This window comes from Triticum aestivum, chromosome 3A (assembly GCF_018294505.1).
Source record: "Triticum aestivum cultivar Chinese Spring chromosome 3A, IWGSC CS RefSeq v2.1, whole genome shotgun sequence".
Classification (NCBI taxonomy): Eukaryota; Viridiplantae; Streptophyta; class Magnoliopsida; order Poales; family Poaceae; genus Triticum; species Triticum aestivum.
Genome location: NC_057800.1, coordinates 175231672 through 175250516, shown reverse-complemented (window position 1 = coordinate 175250516; position 18845 = coordinate 175231672).

Here is an 18845-nt window from a genome sequence, read left to right as displayed (position 1 = left end):
AAGATCTTTCAAATTCTTCTCATCGTTGGCTCAACTTTTCCATTCTTCATTCCGGTGTGTCTCAACAATTCATGGTGGTGTTTCTCATCGTCATTCTCAGATTTTGAAGACCGAAGAAGTGTTTTCCTCTAAATCTTGGTTCGCTCTCTTGAAGATTCATGACTCTAGCTTGTTGCCATCCTCTCATAATTCTCTTCGGTTGTGAGATTTCTTTTCACCTATCAGGAGCTATTCAAGAGTCATCTCAGTTTGTTATCCGGAGTCCATCATCTAAGATTTGTTCATTCTCACCTTTCAGCTCTCTTTCTCTAAATCTTACAGGTGCATCGTCCAAGTGATCTCTAATCAGTTCGTGATCTCTTCGTTCTCATGGATCTAAATTCTCTCAAGCATCTTCGTTTATTTGCTAATCCTTCCCGATGTTTCTTCATGTTTTATTCGTTCTTTTTCAATTCTTACGGTGGTTCGTTCAAGAGTGCTTCTTTTTCGCTATCATATCAATTTATTCGTTGTTTCTATCCTACCGGTGGTTCGTTGAAGATTTTCTCGAGTTTATGAGTTATCTCTCTTAATCTTTTCTACGAGAATAAGTAATATGCCAAATACGTTGATTGTCATCAATTTAAATTGGTGAAGGATAAGCATAATGTAATTCTTATTCTTGTTTCATCAAGTAAATTCAATTCTTTATTCCAGAGGTTCATCGTATCACATTCTCAGTTCGAGATGCTTCATCTTTCTTTTCCAGAGTTCCTAGATTTTCCGCATTATCTCGTCGCGAAGATCCATCTAAATCATTACAAGGATTCACCTTGTGTTTTCAACTTCTCTTTCCTTCCGTTTGATCATTCTTTTGTTTACCGGAGTTCTTCATGGAGGCTCTACATGATGGTTCATCAAGGATTCAATTTCTACTCGAAGTGTTCATTGAGATTCTTTTCAGAGGAGTTCAAGCATTGTTCATCTTGTAATCCGGAGTGCAATTCTTCCTATCTAATGTTTTGAGGTGGTGTTATGTCAGTCTTGATAATGTGAGTTCATGTTTCATGATTCACATGTTGTTAAGAATGAGGTATTTTAAATCCATCAATCTCTTCGTTGGAAAAATCTTGGGTTATAGTTCACCTAAAGCATTCCCTAAGGTTTGTTGCTACCTATGGTGCTCATAAATGACCCAAGTTTTTCATTTATCCTTCCAGTGAAATAGTTTCTCGTCTCCTTGCTGATATCAATCCAATCTATTGGTTCCGTTAGTGGCAAAAATTTCACCTCATAGTTTTGATATGTTTTTCCATAAGCCCACTACAAACTTATTCGTTTTGTTGTTGGTCTTTCCCAACAACTACGTTTTAACCTTCTTGGAAAGGTGCCTTCCAAGATCATTGGTGGCAGAAGTTGTCATTTTCTTCTCAATTCCTTCTTTTTCATCTATCTATCTTCTATTTCTTTCTCCCGGAGGTCTTGTGATGTTGCTCTTTTCAATCATCATCTCGAATTGTGAAGATCATGATCTTTTCTTGCTTATCCTTTTAACCGGAGTGTGTGCCCGCTGCTCATGTTCTTTTCATCTTATCAAGTCTTGTATCACTTTTCAAACGGAGTGTTGTCCGAATTGGTTCTTCCTTGTTCCTCGTTCCTAACGGAGTGCTTTCCAACTTCCATCACCTCCGTGGTATTATTCCTTCCAAGTTGTTCAACTTTTGAAGGTTCTTTGGTTTTTCACTCGTTTGTCGAAGAAGCAACTTAGTTTTACCTCTTCTCTTTCTCTCCCGTTTTCCCTCCGGTGTCATTCTAGATCTCGGGACGAGATCCTCTCGTAGTGGTGGAGTGTTGTAACGCCCCGAGACCGTTGTGCCAGGTGTCTTCGAGTTATTCGATGGTGTTGCCATGGCATTTGCTTGCGTATTGCATCTTAACATGTCATCATGTGCATTGCATCATCATGTTTTCAAAACTTGCATTCGTCCGGGTTCTCCGAGTTCTCTCTGTTGTCCGTTCTGAGCCCAACCACACTTGCACGTGCCCGCGGCATGTCCGAAATAGTATTTTATAAGTGGCCGGAAAATGTTCTCGGAATGGGATGAGAGTTGGTGTGTGGTCTTATTTTAGTGTAGATAGACCGCCTGTCAAGTTTCATCGCATTCGGAGATCGTTTGGTGCCCCAACGGATAACTATAGCGGCAGTATACCCGGTCTAACATCGGACATTTTCGGTCTCCGGAAACAGTCGCCGGGCCTTCCTCTCTTCTCTTCTCTCAGCTCGAGACCGTCTACACAGCTCACTACCTACCGCCAGGTCCAACCTAACCTCTCTCGTCAGCCCGCAGCCCCCCTCGCGCGCGTCCAAAACTTACCCGAACCCGACCCGGACAGTCGTCACCGTTGGATCCGGGTCATCCCCAAACATCTACAAAATGTCACCGTTTTCTTATTTGGTATCCCTAGCTTTTTTTTTTCTCGATCGTCCAATTACAATCGGAGGGACGATATAGTCTTACCCTAACCCACCTACTATATATAGCCGATGTAATTCTAGACCAAACACTACTTTCTAGGGATCCTCCCCTATCCACTCGTCGCCGCCGCCGCTCCACCAAATCCACATCGATCCATCCCGCATCCAACTCGTCTTCAGCCACCCACCAACCAGAGCAGCGCTCGTCCTTCCCCTCGATCCATCCCTCTGCCCAAAGCTCCTCCTTTTGCGCCTCTGCGCTCGATCCCCTTCGCCTCGTGCCACACCACCGCCGGCAAGCTTCGCCGAAGATGACCGACGCCCCTTCTTCATCTTCCCGTGCTCTCTCCCGTTTCTCTCTCTCATCTCCCTGCCTATCTTTTTTTTCTGTCAGCAGGGAGCCCGCCATGGACGCCAGGGACGCCGTGTCCCCAAGCAGCAACAGCAGTTTCGAGCCCTGCTGCATCCCCTCGACTGAAACTTGCCGACGACCCACAGGTGACCAGCGCCACCTCATCTCCTCCCACGCCTCTCCTCCCATGTTGTTCCCTCTCTCCCGTTGCTCATCTCTCCCCTCATGTCTTTCCCTACAGGAGCCACGCTAGGGAACTCAAAGTCCGTGGCCGCCGGTTTGCCTCCACCCCCGCCGGAGCTGCCTCTTCTCGCGCGCCGGTCAAGGATCCGGCTGTCCCGGCCTTCCCCGCCATCCCTCGCCGACGCTAAGCCATGGCGGACCCCCAAGACCCGTTGCTCTGCCTCGTGTCTCACACGGACGCCCCCGCATCATCTACGCAGCCACCTGCATCAAGCCCCTCCGCCCCGGATCCAGCCGGCCTCCTCTCCAGCTTCGCGCCAAGTCCCACCTCGCCGGAGTCTTCTCCTCGCCGCTGCGTCCGTCAAGTCCGCTGCTGTCGCTGTTTCTCTGTCGAACGAGCAAGCTCGAACCCCAGCGCCAAGTCCAGCCTGCTCGATCCCCTGCTTCAGGACCGAGTCGTCGAACGATGCCGCCGCGCGTTGACCGTCCAGCTTGCCGAGGCCCAGCGCCAGATCGCTACATGCCCAGATCTGCCAGCTCCCTGTTGGCCCAATGTGAGCAGCCCAGATCCACCTAATTCGGCCTCTGTTCCAGATCCGGCCCGTGTAGTTTTTTTAGGTTCTGTGTTTTAGCTATTTTTCTAGAGGAGAGCAGTTTTTGCAGAGAACCCCTTGCACTTCATGCATTTTAAAACTCACAAACCGTGCATCATATATAAAAACTTTATATATGAAACTTGTTTAGAATTTTGTCTAGATTCATAATATCCAACTGTCATCCATGTTTAAAATGTTTAAAATGTTGTTTGTTTAATTTTGCATAAATGCCATGCTAAAATGTTTTAATTCATAACTAATTAACCATAGCTCCAAATTTAACAAACTTTATATGTAAATGGGGTGGAATTTTGCCTAGTTTAACATGGTCTACTTGTTTTGCATGTTTATTAACTCTAAAATTGCGTTTAGGGCAGAACCGCACCAAATCAAAAATATGCTATGGGGATTTACCGGATTTGTTGTTTGTTGTTCCCGGCCTCATTTAAACTTGACTAGATGGTATAGTTTTGTTATGCTTCACCTCTTGCCATGTTTAAACAACATTTAATATTGTTGGGTACCTAACTGAGAGTGAACTAAATAATTGATGTGGTGTTCGGTCAATATGCAACGGAGTTGCATATTGAGCTCCACTTAATTTGTAGGATTGCTTGTGCACTTTGCCATGCCATGCCGCTTTAATCCGGACATGCATCATACTTGTTTGTGCATCATGCCATGATTCTGTGTTGGTTGTTTACTATGTTGTTTGCTTCTTTCCGGTGTGCTTCTTTGGGTTGTTTCCGGTAACGTCGTGTTTGTGAGGAACCGTTCGACTACGTCCGTTTGTCTGCTTCATGGAATCATTCTTCTTCCTTGCGGGATCTCAGGCAAGATGACCATACCCTCGAAATCACTTCTATCTTTGCTTGCTTAGTTGCTCGCTCTTTTGCTATGCCTATGCTGCGATACCTACCACTTGCTTATCATGCCTCCCATATTGTTGCACCAAGCCTCTAACCCACCTTGTCCTAGCAAACCGTTGATTGGCTATGTTACCGTTTTGCTCAGCCCCTCTTATAGCGTTGTTAGTTGCAGGTGAAGATTGAAGTTTTGTTCCTTGTTGGAACATGGAGATGTTGTTCCTGGTTGGAACATGTTTACTTGTTGGGGTATCACAATATATCTTATTTAATTAATGCATCTATATACTTGGTAAAGGGTGGAAGGCTCGGCCTTATGCCTGGTGTTTTGTTCCACTCTTGCCACCCTAGTTTCCGTCATATCAGTGTTATGTTCCTGGATTTTGCGTTCCTTACGCGGTTGGGTTATAATGGGAACCCCTTGACAATTCGCCTTGAATAAAACTCCTCCAGCAAGGCCCAACATTGGTTTTACCATTTGCCACCTAGCCTTTTCTTTCCCTTGAGTCGGTCGGCTCAAGGGTCATCTTATTTTAACCCCCCGGGCCAGTGCTTCTCTAAGTGTTGGTCCAACTGAGCGATGTCCGAGGCTACCAGGGGCAACTCTGGGCTGGCTTACCCGACGTCTTGCTCATCCGGTGTGCCCTGAGAACGAGATATGTGCAGCTCCTATCGGGATTTGTCGGCACATCTGGGTGGCTTTGCTGGTCTTGTTTTACCATTGTCGAAATGTCTTGTAACCGGGATTCCGAGTCTGATCGGGTCTTCCCGCTAGAAGGTCTATTCCTTCGTTGACCGTGAGAGCTTGTCATGGGCTAAGTTGGGACACCCCTGCAGGGATTTGAACTTTCGAAAGTCATGCCCGCGGTTATGGGCAGATGGGAATTTGTTAATGTCCGGTTGTAGAAAACCTGAAGTTGACATTAATTAAAATGAATCAACCGCGTGTGTTACCGTGATGGTCTCTTTCCGGCGGAGTCCGGGAAGTGAACACGGTGTTGGAGTTATGCTTGACGTAGGTTGTTTTAGGATCACTTCTTGATCATACTTGTATCGACTGTGCTTTGCCTTCTCTTCTCGCTCTCATTTGCATATGTTAGCCACCATATATGCTAGTCGCTTGCTGCAGCTCCACCTCATACCTTTTACCTTACCCATAAGCTTAAATAGTCTTGATCGCGAGGGTGCGAGATTGCTGAGTCCTTGTGGCTCACAGATACTTCCAAAACCAGCTTGCAGGTGCCGATGAGTTTGTGCAGATGATGCAACCAAGCTCAGGAGGAGCTCGATGAAGACCTTGTCCTTTGTGTTGTTTCGTTCTAGTTGATCAGTAGTGGAGCCCAGTTGAGGTCGATCAGGGACCTTTGTCGCATTTGGGGTTCTCCTTTTATTTTGGTTCCGTAGTCGGACCTTGATTGTATTTGGATGATGTAATGCTTTATTCATGTACTGTGTGAAGTGGCGATTTTAAGCCAACTATGTATCTTTTTCCTTATGTATTACATGGGTTGTGTGAAGATTACCTCACTTGCGACATTGCTTTCAATGCGGTTATGCCTCTAAATCGTGCTTCGACACGTGGGAGATATAGCCGCATCGAGGGCGTTACATGGGTATTCTAGGACTTGCCTGTTTTCTTTTGGACCGTCACCCAGGCTCAAAGGAATCATAAGACTATTCATACTAGAAACTTCCGTGTGCAGCCACAAGCTATTATGGGCTCTAGCATAGTTGACTAAGTCGTGCAAACTCTTACAGTGGTAGACTAGCAGATGTAGGGGATGTAGGTGGTACGGTCTACCCGATCGTAAGGTGCTAGCGCTTCTGAAAGACTATGTCTCGGTCATCCGTCTTCTCAAACACCATGTAGTGCGAGAAACCAAACGGAGGCGATTGAGTCTTGTGGGGAAAAGTGCGCAAACCTCTGCAGAGTGTAACAAACTAATCATGGTTAGCCATGTCCCCTGTTATGGACATCTTGAGTATCTAGTACTTGGATTTTCATGTGAATCTCAACATGTTACTCTAAATTAATTTTGTTGGGTTATGTTTAATGATGATGTTTAATTGGGATTGAGAATGCTGTCAACCATTCTCAATGTTTAACAACCACCATGATAGTAATTAAATTTTATTCCTTTGAAGTAGGGAAAAATTGGCTTTACGCAAAAAAACTGTAACCATAGAGCTTTCCACCAGCCAAATATGCATATAGTATAGCTGTTCATTCCATTACTCTCTATGTGTTACCTTGCCAGCATATTCCATGTGCTAACCCGTTTCGGGCTGCAACGTTAATGTTGCAGACTTTTCAGACGACGATTAAGGAGTTTTTAGGTCTTGGTTCTATACTCAGTGATGCCGTTGGAGTTGATGGACTCACTTATCTTCCAAGCCTTCCGTTGTTATCATTATTAGATGACCTTAAGCCATATTTATTGTAATAAGTTCTCTTTTGAGACACTCGATGTAATAAGTGTGTGATTGCTACTCTGCTATAAATCCTCTGAGTACTGTGTGGTGTCAGCATTACTGATCCAGGTATGACACCGGAGCACAGAGATCAGACTGTTTAAGGTCTGGTCGCTACAAGCTGGGACCAAGCAGCTCGAGCAGTATTTGTGTTTTTGAGGCATGAGCACTGCAGAGTTTTTCTTGGCGATGTTTTTGTTGTTGTTCAGAGGAGAGTAGGGTATTAACTGGGCGGGTTGTGTCCCGTCTAGGCCAGGACAAATATCCAACCCAGTTATTAATTTTTTTTCAAGATGAAAATGGCTAGCCCAGCTATACGCTTTTTTGAGGAATACCCAGGCAAGGTCAACTTGTTATTCTCTGCCCCGCTGGGCTGCAAATCTTTCCTAGGAGGGATGAATTAGGCTTAACAGGAAAATGGGCTTTAAAAAATAATAAAAGGGATGTAATTATAAAAACTGGGCAGTAACTATAAAAAATGCACCAAGCACGGAATTAGTTTATAAAATATTATTTATGGATTTTGAAATCTTAATTTTTAATTGTTGCGCGCGCAATGTTTCGTTAGATCTTTACGTAATAAAAATTTATATTTAATCTGACTAGAAATTTCGGGATAAAAATATTTCAGATCCCATCAAAATGTGGGAAATTTTATTGAATTTTGTCTTGAACGGTTGGTTGAAATTATTAATCGTTGTCCTAGCTAGAAAATGGGCTGTACTTTTAACAAACTGTAAATGGGCTGTAGTAAATTACATTAGAATTCAAAAATGGGTTGTACATTCTTACAAATCGCAAATGGGCTATAAGTTCTCTCAAGTGTGGGCCTACTAAGTTGACGCGTCCCCTAAAAAAGAAGTTTACGTGTATGCAAGGCTTTGTCAACTTATTATAGTCAACACACGGTTCTAGCAGCAGTGGTCGCTGGATGTCCATCCAACGGATGCCGTGCTTCTTCTTCAATCTCGGATATTCTAGCTTCACCCGCCCAAAAAATGAGTCCTCCCCCTGACATCTGGGCGCACTGTTTCGGAAGCTGACCCGTGGGCCTACTAAGTTGACGCGTATCAAGGGCTTTGTCAACTTAGTCAACATGAATGATTCTAGCTGTAGTGACCATACGATGTCCATCCAACGGTCGTAGTGCTTCTTCAACCTCTGGTCTTCTTGCTCCAGCCGCCCAAAGCAGCGCCGGTCGTGCCGCGTGCTCCTGCCTCCCCTGGCTGGCTGTGATGCCGCGGAGGCCTCACCGCCCCCTACTACTCCCACCGCTGGCCAGGCCATCCCTCTACTTACCCACACCCCCTGTTATTCTGCGGCGACGGTATCCTCACACCGCAGCCGAACCAGTGAACCCTCGTACTCCTCTCCGTGCGGGCTTCCACTGCCGCGTCTTCCCCGGCTCCGCGTTGTCCCCTTCCTAGGCCTCACCGTCGTCCACCGCCCTGATGCTCTCGGCGCGGCGTGGTCAACGTGGTCAAGGAACGGCTTCCATCGGACATGGACTGTACGTGGAGAGGCTGACAGCTGGGTCCACGACAGCAGCAAGGAAGTGCCTCCTTATTACACGGAAAATAATGATTCCTCCACCTGACAGCAGGGACCCATCGGACGGGCCACCGTATTTCGCGAAAAAAAACGTTTGCCCCCTGACTGCTGGGACCCACCGGATGGGCCACCGTATTGCGCGAAAAAAACGTTCCCCCCGCTGTCAGCTCGGACCCACCAGAAGTGCCTTCTTATTACGGACAAAAAAATGAATACTCTCCCTACTGGTTGGGACCCACCTTGGTGGGAGGCTGACTTGTGGGCCTACTTAGTTGAAGGGGACGGAGTGCTTTCTCAACTTAGTCAATATGAACGATTCTAGCTCGAGTGACCGTACGATGTCCATCCAACGGCCGTAGTGCTTCTTCAACCTCTGGTCTTGTTGCTCCAGCCGCCCAAAGTAGCGCCGGTCGTGCCGCATGCTCCTGTCTCCCGTGGACGGCTGTGCTGCCGCGGAAGCCTCACCGCCCCCTACTATACCCACCGTTGGCCAGGCCCTGCGGCGACGGCAGCCTCACACTGCAGCCGAACTAGTGAACCCTCGTACTCCTCTCCGCGCGGGCATCCACTGTCGCATCTTCCCCGGCTCCGCGTCGTCCCCTTCCTAGGCATCGCCGTCGTCCACTGCCCTGGTGCTCTCGGTGCGGCATGGTCAATGTGGTCTAGGAACGGCTTCCATCGGACGTGGACTGTACGTGGAGAGGCTGACAGCTGGGTCCACGGCCGCAGCAAGGAAGTGCCTCCTTATTACGCGCAAAATAATTTTTTCTCCACCTGACAGCAGGGACCCACCAGACGGGCCACCGTATTTCACGAAAAAAACGTTTCCCCCTGACTGCTGGGACCCACCAGCTACATCTGTGCACGCAAGAAGTGCGTCCGAAAAAAAAACAATTCGCCCCCCTGACTGTTGGGACCCACCAGCTACATGTTCAAAGGCAAGGAAGTGCCTAACAGTCGGGACCCACCTGGTCGAAGCGTACGTAGCGTTGTCATTCTGGTCGCGAACGTGTACGTACATACTGGTCGATGTAGAGGCGCACACGTGTCGTAGTAGAGGCGCGCACGTAGCATGTACACGTACGTACAGCGGCCAGTGTGCAAGAAAGAAAATACGGCCACATACGTACATATGGGCAGGGTCTCGAACGCCTACTCGCGCATACGTACGGCCAGGGCTCGTGTACATGGCTGGGTTGGAACGGAGAAACAGCATCGTCGTCGTGTTTATGGGGAGCCAACCGGCTGGGTCGGAACGGAATGCGTCGTCGTGTTCATCGGGAGGGCTTGGACGGAACAACCAATGGAAACGAGGCCTGGCGTACCGCAGAACGGAGAAACGGCCTTGTGTTCGACCGGCCACGTTCGAAATAGGATCCTGTTCATCGGGAGGGGTCTGGCGTACCGCAAAACGGAGGAAACGGACCTCCTACGGTCGAAACGGGGGTCCTGTTGATCGGGAGGGGTGTGGCGTACCGCAAAAACGGAGGAAACTGACTTGTGTTGGAGCGCTACGGTCGAAACGGGGGTCCTATTCATCGGGAGGGGTCTGGCGTACCGCAAAACGGGACTCCACGGGATACTGTTCATCTCCACTGTCGACCCCCTCCAGTTTCCACGGACTACTGTTCATCCACCGTCGACCTCCACCAGCCTCCACCTGCGACTGTTCATCCAGCCTCCACCGCGTGCCACTCCACCGGCTATTGTTCAACCAGCCCTCTCCACGGGCTCCTGTTCAACCACCCCTCCACGGGCTACTGTTCATCCAGCCCTCCACCTTCTACTGTTCATCCTGCCCTCCACGGGGTGGTCCTGTTCATCCTGCCCTCCATGGGGTCCTGTTCATCCAGCCCCAACCGGCTCGAACGGTCGGGGTCCTGTTCATCCACTCCCACCGTGAACTGTTCATCCAAACCCCCAAGCAACGCTCACTATTCATCCAGAGGCAACGCCACAGGGTCCTGTTCATCCACCCCCACCGGGAACTGTTCATCCAAACCCCCCAGCAACGCTCACTGTTCATCCAGAGGCAGCATTGATCGGCTTCAGTTAGCAGCAGTAGCGAAGGAATCGCTCGATCGGGTTTAGTTAACAGCCATCGATCGACCGCTCGGGTTCAGTAACGCGTAGCCTGCAATGCAATCGCTCGGGTTCAGTTAGAGCCCAACGCCTCGCTCGGGTTCAGCTAAAGCCCAACGCCTCGCACCCACGCGCGTGCGTGCGTGTATGAGAGAAACGCGTATCGCTCGGGCCCGACCACCCACCGTAACCGGGAACACCCCGATATTTTCCTCGCCCTCGCTTCTACCATGGTTTTTTCCGTCATGGACGGCCCAAAGAATGTCATGCAGCTGCGTCTCCGGCCCGCCCAGGATGAAAAGCCCATTTTCTGTCATCATTTTTTGTCACAGAAGTAGGACCCCACCACATCTACGACGATACCGTGTTTTGTCAAAATTATTTTCATAGAAGTGTCATAAGTATGACAGAATTTTTTTTCGTTCAGCCCAAAATGTCACGGATGTGTCTTTTTTTGTAGTGGAGGGGGCCACAACCCACCAGGGCGCTCCCGGGGGACCAGGCGCGCCCGGGTTGGTTGTGCCCACCTCAGTGGCCTCCCGCACCCCCTCTTCGCCCTATAAATTCCCAAATATTCCAAAAACCCTCGGGGTAACCCTAGATCAGAAGTTCCACCGCCGCAAGGCTCTGTAGCCACCGAAAACCAATATAGACCCCGTTCCGGCACTCTGCCGGAGGGGGAAATCAACATCGGTGGCCATCTTCACCTGGCCATATTCATATTGCTACTGAAAATTATTATGAGAGAGGAACTTATGATTCATGATGCTCTTGTTATGTTTCAATCCTTATCTTTTATGCGAGCATCATTGAAATCATCATGCCTAGCTAAAATGCATTAAAGAAAAGCGCTTGTTGGGAGACAACCCAACCCTTTTACCTACTGTTTTTGTGTGTTCACATGATTAGGCTACTGTATTAATCATGTTTTATTGCTTTCGTTTCAATAAAGTGCCAAGTAAGACCTTTGGGATGGTCTATGGTGATTGTTGATTTGATCTTGCTGAAAAATAGAAACTTTTGCGCTCAGGAAAATAATTCTCATTTTTAACAGAAGCATGATAAAATGCTGATTCGTTTTGCATAAGATTAATATACAAATTGCCCATGTTATCCTAATTTTTCAGAATTTTCGGAGTAGCAGAAGTGTGGTTGGAGTACACATTACTAAAGACTGCTCTGTTTTTGACAGATTCTGTTTTCAATGCATAGTTTGCTTGTTTTCTAGTTTCTACAGCTTATATTGCTCAATATAAATTGTGGAAATGATATGCTACAGTAGGCATTGTGTGGAAACAATTATGAATCTTGTCTTTGACGGTACCAAATTGAAATGGTTTGCTCTTTATCATACTAACCTATCTCACGGAGTTCGATTCAGTTTTGTGTGATTGAAGTTTTTCAAGTTTTGGGTGAGATATTGTAACGTCCCGGTTGTAACATTCCATAATTGTAACTCCAACTCTTGCCATTTCTGGCAGTGTTATATGTTATATCCTCCGTGGTTGGGTTTTGTCCTTGTTTTGCTTTTTATCTTGTCATATTTCTTTTTGCCACTTATTGTTGCATCTTGGCCTCATCATAGTGTTGCACTTGTGCTTCTTGTCATGTTGCATGTCATCATGCTCATCTTGTACATTGTGTGTTTCATGCATGTTATGTTATTGCTTGACCCATGTGTGATCCATGCATGACCACCTCCTTGCATCACCTCTTCCCTCCTCCTGTTTCTTTTATTTGGCAAGTGCCATTTTCCCTACTCCATTAATGTTCAAAACTTCCTCACAATTCAGTCATCATGTCCTAAACCTCTCTGTCAAATGTCAGCCTTATCTAAGTTGTTTTGGTTAGGGTTTAAAATGGTTCAAGTTTGGATTTAATTCAAACTTGAATTATTTTACTTCCTTTAAAAAAGTCCAAACCAATTTTATTAAATAGAGCACAATTCCAGGAGCTTGAGCATATTTTCATTATTCTCATACTCCTCTCCATTTCCCCTGTGCTTTTCTTTTTCATTTACTGTTTGAGGAAAAAGAAAGGAAGCAGCAGCAAGGGCAGCCAGCAGCTTACCTGGGCCTCGGCCACCAGGCCGGCCCAGATAACCCCGCGCCAACAGGCCAGCGCGCCAGCCAGCCGGCTCAGCCACCCGCGCCCGCCTCTTCCTTTTCTCACCCACGCGCGCGCCAACCCCTGCTAGCCTCTAGCCACGTGGACACTCTGGCCCCGCTAGTCAGCGCCTCCCAGTAGCACCACACCCACCTTTTCCCCCTCCTCTCACCGTCGCCATGGGGACCGCGAGCACGAGCGTGTCAGCATGCTCCACCAGCTCGCCCTAGCCCCTTTTAAACCCCTCTCCTTGCCTTGCCGCTCCGCTAGGGTTCCCTCTTCCCCTCGTTGCCGCCGCCAGGCCACCTAACCCACCAGATCCATTGTTCTCCACCGTGCCCGAGCGCATCTAAGAGCACGGCCTCTTTGCCGGCGTGTACCCCTCCGACGTCCGCCTCGCCAACCGTGTACCTCGTCTTCCCCGACGTCGACTACGTTCCCATCGTCATCTAGGTGGATCCGAGAACCCCTGCAACGACCTCTTCTTCCTCATCTATGACTCCGGCCACCGTACGTGTTCGATCGCCGCCATCGCCGTCTACGTCCACCTCCCGACAAACCAAGCGCTCCACCGTGCTTGTGGTGAGCACGCGCATCTCCCCGCCCCCCCTTGATTTCATGCTCTAGCCGCGTCCACCGCGAGCGCCCGAACCCGTCGCCATCAAACCTCACTCCGGCGAGTGCCCCGACCACCGTAGGCCCTCTGTGCGTGTCCTTTGTGTTTGCCAAACTGCATAGTGTCGACCAGTGCATGCAGCTCCTCGCCTAGGCTGTTGCACGCTGCGTTCGTCTCCGCCTTCGTCGTCTCTGTCACTCATCGCTGGCGTCGCTCCTGGCGTCGTACGGCGTCGTTCTTGTCATGCGCGTGTGCGGGATCCCCTGGCGACCCCGTTGCACCCTTCTGCCGCTCCGCTAGGCCACCGAAACTACTCCGGCGAGGCCTCCTCCGCGTTTTGCTCATCGCCGGTGCCCTCCCTTGTTTCCTCTGCTCGGGCACTGTGTGGGACCCCGTGGGCCCACCGGCCAGCCACACAGGCCGGACCCACCCGTCAGCCTCTCAGGGGACCAGGTCCCACCTGTCATCCCCTCTCCCCTTATTTTATTTTCTTTTATTTTAATTCCAAGGAATATTCCGTTTCAGGAAGCGGAATCTTTCCGTTTCGGGCTAGTCCATTTCTGGACATTCCAGTTTTGGAAAATGCCATTTCTGTCTATAGTCATTTTAGGCAGGGTTTCCCTTAATGCATTTGTGGTGATTTTTCTGTGGTGACCTAGACATATCATATATGTTTTTGGGCTAGAAAATTCCAATGAATCCATTGGTGGCATCCATTTCATCATACGAGCAAGTTTACACACATGTCATTTTACATCATGTTGCTGTTTTGCCTTTTATGTGTATATTTATGCAAACATGCTATGTGGTGTTTTGGCACATGTGTAGCTTCCTTTTCATGTCTACTCCATGCTAGATTTTATTAAATGCGAGGACATGCTTTATATTGAGTGCCACAAGCTTGCAAAGTTGTTGTCATGAATCTGTTTATGCCATGCCATGATTTCCTCTAAGTTTGAGATCTGTTCATATCATTTGCCATGTTTGCATTGATGCTACCATCTAATCCATGCATTTTTGGGTAAAGTTCACTAAGGGAGTTTTTTTCTATGTCTTTAGTACTAGCATGTCATGCCTTTGTTTGCCATGATATGTTCCTATAGCATGTTTTTTGCTAGCTCTAAACGTTGCTACCTGATGTTGTTTGATATGCTTAGTATTTTCTCCAAGTCTGTGAAGCTGATATCATTTGCATTTTTGCCATGCTATTTTGAGCTTGTTCTAGAGAGTTCTAGCAGGACCTCAATGTTCATGATTTGTAGAGCTTCACCTGTACTTTATGGTCATGTGCTTTGTTGCTATGTTGGAGTGTTGTAGCTTAGTTTATTGTTGCATTCTAAGTGCTATGATGTTGTTAACCATAGATTTGCATCATTCTTGTATTGCTTGTCATTTGCAAACCGTGCATACGTTTCCGGTGATTCTTATATCAATTTTGACCGAAATCACTCACTCTTTCTAGTGGCATACTTGGTTTGCCAATTTGATGCCTTGATCATCATCTTCCTTCCGGAGTACCCATATGCATTGCACGTCATATCTTGCATTTCATGCCATGTCTTGCATCATATTGTTTGTGCATTGCACCGCGATTGATTGTTGTTCTGTTGCTTGTGTTCTTGCTTTGGGTAGAGCCGGGAGACAAGTTCGTGAATGAGGAACCTGTTGAGTACGCTAACGAGGAGCAAGCTTTCGACAACTCTGAGAACTTTGCAGGCAAGATGACCATTACCCTCGATATCACTTCTATCTTTGCTTGCTAGTTGTTCGCTCTATCGCTATGCCGCGCTACCTACCACTTGTTTATCATGCCTCCCATATTGCCATGTCAAGCCTCTAACCCACCTTCCTAGCAAACCGTTGTTGGGCTATGTTACCGCTTTTGCTCAGCCCCTCTTATAGCGTTGTTAGTTGCAGATGAAGTTGAAGATTGCTCCATGTTGGAACATGATTATGTTGGGATATCACAATATCTCTTATTTAATTAACGCATCTATATACTTGGCAAAGGGTGGAAGGCTTGGCCTTTTACTCGATGTTTTGTTCCACTCTTGCCGCCCTAGTTCCGTCATACCGGTGTTATGTTCCTTGATTTTGCGTTCCTTACGCGGTTGGGGTTATGGGACCCCCTTGACAATTTGCTTTGAATAAAACTCCTCCAGCAAGGCCTAACCTTGGTTTTAACATTTGCCTACCACCACCTATACTTTTCCCTTGGGAGTTGCAGACCCGAGGGTCATCTTTATTTTAACCCCCCCCCCCCGGGCCAGTGTTCCTCTGAGTGCTGGTCCAACCTGGGCGATGTCCGGCGTCCCCTGGGCAACCAGGGTCTATGCCAACATGACGTATGGCCCATCCGGTGTGCCCTGAGAACGAGATACGTGCGACTCCTGTCGGGATTTGTCGGCACATCGGGCGGTCTTGCTGGTCTTGTTTTACGTTGTCGAAATGTCTTGTAACCGGGATTCCGAGACTGATCGAGTCTTTCCGGGAGAAGGAATATCCTTCATTGATCATGAGAGCTTGTGATGGGCTAAGTTGGGACACCCCTGCAGGGTATAAACTTTCGAGAGCCGTGCCTGCGGTGATGTGGCAGATGGGAATTTGTTAATATCCGATTGTAGAGAACTTGACACTTGACTTAATTAAAATGCATCAACTGCGTGTGTAGCCATGATGGTCTCTTTTCGGCGGAGTCCGGAAAGTGAACATGGTTTGGGTTATGTTTGAACGTAAGTAGTTCAGGATCACTTCTTGATCACTTCTAGCTTCACGACCGTTGCGTAGCTTCTCATCTTACTCTTAATTGCGTATGTTAGCCACCATATTTGCTTAGCGCCTGCTACAACTCTACCTCATTACCACATCTTACCCATAAGCTTAAATAGTCTTGATCTCGCAGTTTTTGACATTGTTGAGTCCTCGTGACTCACAGATACTACCAAAATAGATGTAGGTGCCGATGATACCAGTGCAGGTGATGCTACCGAACTCAAGTGAGAGTTCGATGAGGAACTTGGTCGTTACTATGTTTTGTTTCCTGATGATCAGTAGTGGAGCCTAGTTGGGACGATCGTGGATCTAGCATTTGGGTTATCTTCTTTTCAGTTGGATTTGACCGTAGTCGGTCTATGTGTGTATTTTGGATGATGTATGAATTATTTAAGTTTTGTGTGAAGTGGCGATTATAAGCCAACTCTCTTTATCCCATTCTTGTTCATTACATGGGATTGTGTGAAGATGACCCTTCTTGCGACAAAACCACAATGCGGTTATGCCTCTAAGTCATGCCTCGACACGTGGGAGATATAGTCGCATCGTGGGCATTATAGATATCGATATGAAGAGAATAAGGAGTGACCAGACCCTTAGCCTGGGGATGCCCAAGGCACCCCAAGGTAATATTTAAGGAATATCCAAACAATTAAGCTTGGGGATGCCCCGGAAGGCATCCCCTCTTTCGTCTTCAACATTATCGGTAACCTCACTTGGAGCTATGTTTTCATTCTTCACATGATATGAGTTTTAGTTGGAGCATCATTTTCTTTTGTTAGGATTTGCTTGCTGTTATTTAGAATAATATTTGCATCTTTATTTTCAATAAAAATGCCAAGGATAGCCTTTACCATGCTTATTTTGCAAGTCTATGTGTTGCTATTTCGAAACAGAAAGTTTGTCACTGTTGCAAAAATTCCCTAGAAAAGTCAGAATGTGATAAAATGTTAAAACTTCTTTGAACAATAAGCTCTGATAATTTTTTTACAGTGTGTTAAATTTTCATAATTTTTGGAGTTAAATAAGTATTGATACTCTTGCATTCTTTACAGACTGTACTGTTTTGGCAGATTGCTGTTATGTTTGCTTGTTTAATGATTCTATTTAAGGATAGGAGTATTAAATATGCAGAGGCATTTAGTATACAATTTTGAATAATAATTTTTGTGATTTGCTACAGTAGAGAATGATAAGGTTTTTGCATTGTTTTATACTAACTTATCTCACGAGTTCTTGTTGAGTTTTCTGTGGATGAACTTTTTAAGATTTAGGGAAACCGTGATATAAAAAGGATTAAGGAGACACAAAAGTTCAAGCTTGGGGATGCCCAAGGCACCCCAAGATAATATTTCAAGAAGTCTCAAGCATCTAAGCTTGGGGATGCCCCGGTAGGCATCCCACCTTTCTTCTCCAACAATTATCGGTTAGTATCGGTTGAGCCTAAGTTTTTGCTTCTTCACATGATGGGTGCTATTCTTGGAATGCCATTTTGTTTTGTTTTGCTTGCTTTTTTAATAAAATACTTATATCTGAAAGTTTTTTAAATAAAAGAGAGTCCTCACATAGCTACCCATTTACATAACTACTCTCTTGATCTTCACTTATATCTTTCTGGAGTAGCTTGTCATTTACTCTTGTACTTCACTTGTATCCTATGAGTAAATTGTTGAATGAATAGAATATCATGAAATTGAAATTATATCATGCCTAGTGGTAGCTTCACATTGGGTTTAGGAAGTGAAATCTTTTGAAGCTTGACAATCACAATATTGGTCATACAAGCAATTCATGAATAATTAGTATAAGGAAGAGAACTTTCACATGCAAATAGACTATCTTGGAAATCTTTTGTGATTTTGAGCCCCCATCAAAATATTATTCATATTCACATGCAAAATACTATATTGTAGACGTTGGACAAGGAAGACAACGTAATGGTTTATGTTTGTTCATATTCACATAGAAATTATATTGTCATAGATCCTTCAACATGTGGTGCTTGCCCCCCATCTTTGCTAGCCAAAAATTCCGCACCAAGTAGAGATACTATTTGTGCATCCAAAAACCCTTAAACCCAAATCTTATTTTCAAGCGTCCACCATACCTACCTAAGGATTGAGAAAGATCCTTCAAGTAAGTTGTCATCGGTGCAATAAGGCAATTAAAATTGCTTCTAGAAGTGTTAGATCACTTAGCGTAAGAGAACATTGAGAATTGTACGAACTTGTGATGGTGAAGAATAAAAGCGACACACTTCATCATAAAGGTTGCTATCATAAGGGGCAATATAACATGACGTTCTTTTGCACTAAGGGGGTTGAGCATACAAAAAAATAAGCGCATGGCAACCTCTGCTTCCCTCTGCGAAGGGCCTACCTTTTACTTTTATGTATTTACTTTCATGCAAGAGCCAACGTTTTTCTCTCTATTCACTTTTATTTTCCTATTTTGGCAAGCATCATGTGGTGAGGAAAGATCTAGGCACATATATCCAGTTGGATATGGGTAGTACGAGTTATTATTGTTGACATCACCCTTGAGGTGAATACGTTGGGAGGCAAAATTATAAGCCCCTATCTTTCTATGTGTCCGGTTGAAACGTTTTGCTCATGTGTATGCAGTGAGTGTTAGAAATCATAGAAGACTATATGATGGTTGAGTATGTGGAGCTCTTACTTAAACTCTGTTGAATAAGTTGAATTGCAATTGCTTGGTGACTGAGAACATAGGTTGTTGAGTTTCAAGAGAATTCATTGTTTGAACCTTAACATGTGAATTGGCTGCTACTTTG